Source organism: Arachis stenosperma, chromosome 5 (assembly GCF_014773155.1).
Source record: "Arachis stenosperma cultivar V10309 chromosome 5, arast.V10309.gnm1.PFL2, whole genome shotgun sequence".
NCBI classification, from domain to species: domain Eukaryota; kingdom Viridiplantae; phylum Streptophyta; class Magnoliopsida; order Fabales; family Fabaceae; genus Arachis; species Arachis stenosperma.
In genome coordinates this window covers 134,671,152-134,674,159 of record NC_080381.1, presented here as the reverse complement: position 1 = coordinate 134,674,159, position 3,008 = coordinate 134,671,152, and the positions used below count along the sequence as shown (strand labels likewise).

At 44.0% G+C, this 3,008-nt stretch overlaps 1 non-coding gene across 1 annotated transcript; it reads left to right on the top strand.

Moving 5' to 3' along the window:
- The first annotated feature begins 2,900 nt into the window (after nt 1–2,900).
- Nucleotides 2,901–3,008, top strand: LOC130983895 (small nucleolar RNA R71). The gene has a single exon (XR_009087864.1). It is a non-coding gene; the product is annotated as a small nucleolar RNA R71 (small nucleolar RNA).

Sequence of the window (3,008 nt, the reverse complement as noted above, 5' to 3'; positions counted from 1 at the left end):
TCTAGTGTAAGGGTGTTCATCTCCTTGCATCATGGGCAAGTTGAATGCCAACCTTACGTTTTCCGGACTAAAATCTAAGCATTTCCCCCGAACCATTGTAAGCCAATTCTTTGGGTCCGGGTTCACACTTTGATCATGGTTCTTGGTGATCCATGCATTGGCATAGAACTCTTAAACCATTAAGATTCCGACTTGTTGAATGGGGTTGGTAAGAACTTCCCAACCTCTTCTTCGGATCTCATGTCGGATCTCCGGATATTCACTCTTTTTGAGTTTGAAAGGGACCTCGGGGATCACCTTCTTCATGGCCACAACTTCATAGAAGTGGTCTTGATGCACCCTTGAGATGAATCTCTCCATCTCCCATGACTCGGAGGTGGAAGCTTTTGCCTTCCCTTTCCTCTTTCTAGAGGTTTCTCCGGCCTTAGATGCCATAAATGGTTATGGAAAAATAAAAAGCAATACTTTTACCACACCAAACTTAGAAGGTTTGCTCGTCCTCGAGCAAAAGAAGAAAGAAGAGAGTAGAAGAAGAAGAAATAGAGGAGATGGAGGTGGCTTTGTTTTTCGGCCAAGGGGGAGATGTAGTGTGTAGGTTGTGTGAAACTGAAGGAGTGAAGATGGGTTTATATAGGAGTGGAGAGGGGGTGTATGAAGGATGGATGTGAGTGGTGAAGAGAATAGTGGGATTTAATAGGTGAGGGGTTTTTGGGGAAGAGGTGTTTGAGGTGATTGGTGAATGGGTGAAGAAGAGAGAGAGTGGTGGGGTAGGTGGGGATCCTGTGGGATCCATAGATCCTGAGGTGTCAAGGAAAATTCATCACTGCACCAAGTGGCGAGCAAAAATGCTCCTTTTGGCAATTCTGGCGTTAAACGCCGGGCTGGTGCCCAATTCTGGCGTTTAACGCCAACTTCTTGCCCCTTCCCGGCGATTAACGCCAGTCTGGTGCCCCTTTCTGGCGTTAAACGCCCAGAATGGTGCCAAACATGGCGTTAACGCCCATTTGCTGCCCTTACTGGCGTTTAAATGCCAGCAATCTTTTCCTCCAGGGTGTGCTATTTTTCTTTCTGTTTTTCATTCTGTTTTTGCTTTTTCAATTGATTTTGTGACTTCCCATGATCATCAACCTACAGAAAACATAAAATAACAAAGGAAAATAGATAAATATAACATTGGGTTGCCTCCCACAAGCGCTTCTTCAATGTCAGTAGCTTGACAGTGGGCCCTCATGGAGCCTCACAGATGTTCAGAGCAATGTTGGAACCTCCCAACACCAATCTTAGAGTTTGAATGTGGGGGTTCAACACCAAACTTAGAATTTGGTTGTGGCCTCCCAACACCAAACTTAGAGTTTGACTGTGGGGGCTCTGTTTGACTCTGTTTTGAGAGAAGCTCTTCATGCTTCCTCTCCATGGTAACAGAGGGATATCCTTGAGCCTTAAACACAAAGGATTCTTCATTCACTTGAATGAACAATTCTCCTCTGTCAACATTAATCACAGCCTTTGCTGTGGCTAGGAAGGGTCTGCCAAGGATGATGGATTCATCCATGCACTTCCCAGTCTCTAGGACTATGAAATCAGCAGGGATGTAATGATCTTCAACCTTTACCAGAACTTCCTCTACAAGTCCATAAGCTTGTTTTCTTGAGTTGTCTGCCATCTCTAGTGAGATTCTTGCAGCTTGCACCTCAAAGATCCCTATCTTCTCCATTACAGAGAGAGGCATGAGGTTTGTGCTTGATCCTAGGTCACACAGGGCCTTCTCAAAGGTCATGGTGCCTATGGCACAAGGTATTGAGAACTTCCTAGGGTCCTGTCTCTTTTGAGGTAATCTCTGCCTAATCAAGTCATCTAGTTCTTTGGTGAGCAAAGGGGGTTCATCCTCCCAAGTCTTATTACCAAATAACTTGTCATTTAGTAACTTGCTCTTCAGTAACATCTTCATCCTCTTCAGAGGAAGAATACTCATCAGAGATCATGAATGGCAGAAGTAAATCTAGTGGAATCTCTATGGTCTCATTGTTAGCCTCAGATTCCCATGGTTCCTCATTAGGGAACTCATTGGAGGCCAGTGGACGTCCATTGAGGTCTTCCTCAGTGGCGCTCACTGCCTCTTTCTCCTCTCCAAATTTGGCCATGTTGATGGCCTTATACTCTCCTTTTGGATTCTCTTCTGTATTGCTTGGAAGAGAACTAGGAGGGAGTTCAGTAACTTTCTTACTCAGCTGACCCACTTGTGCCACCAAGTTTCTAATGGAGGACCTTGTTTCAGTCATGAAACTTTGAGTTGTTTTGATTAGATCAGAGACCATGGTTGCTAAGTCAGAGTGGCTCTGCTTAGAATTCTCTATCTGTTACTGAGAAGATGATGGAAAAGGCTTGCCATTGCTAGACCTGTTTCTTCCACCGTTATTGTTGTTGAAACCTTGTTGAGGTCTCTGTTGATCCTTCCATGAGAGATTTGGATGATTTCTCCATGAAGGATTATAGGTGTTTCCATAGGGTTCTCCCATGTAATTCACCTCTTCCATTGATGAGTTCTCAAGATCATAAGCTTCTTCTTCAGATGAAGCGTCCTTAGTACTGCCTGGTGCAGCTTGCATTCCAGACAGACTTTGAGAAATCATATTGACTTGCTGAGTCAATATTTTGTTCTGAGCCAATATGGCATTCAGAGTATCAATCTCAAGAACTCTTTTCTTCTGATTCGTCCCATTGTTCACAGGATTCCTTTCAGAAATGTACATGAATTGGTTATTTGCAACCATTTCAATGAGTTCTTCAGCTTCTGCAGGCGTCTTCTTCAGGTTAAGAGATCCTCCAGCAGAGCTGTCCAATGACATCTTGGACAGTTCAGACAGACCATCATAGAAGATACCTATGATGCTCCATTCAGAAAGCATGTCAGAGGGACACTTTCTGATCAATTGTTTGTATCTTTCCCAAGCTTCATAGAAGGATTCACCTTCCTTCTGTCTGAAGGTTTGGACTTCCACTCTAAGCTT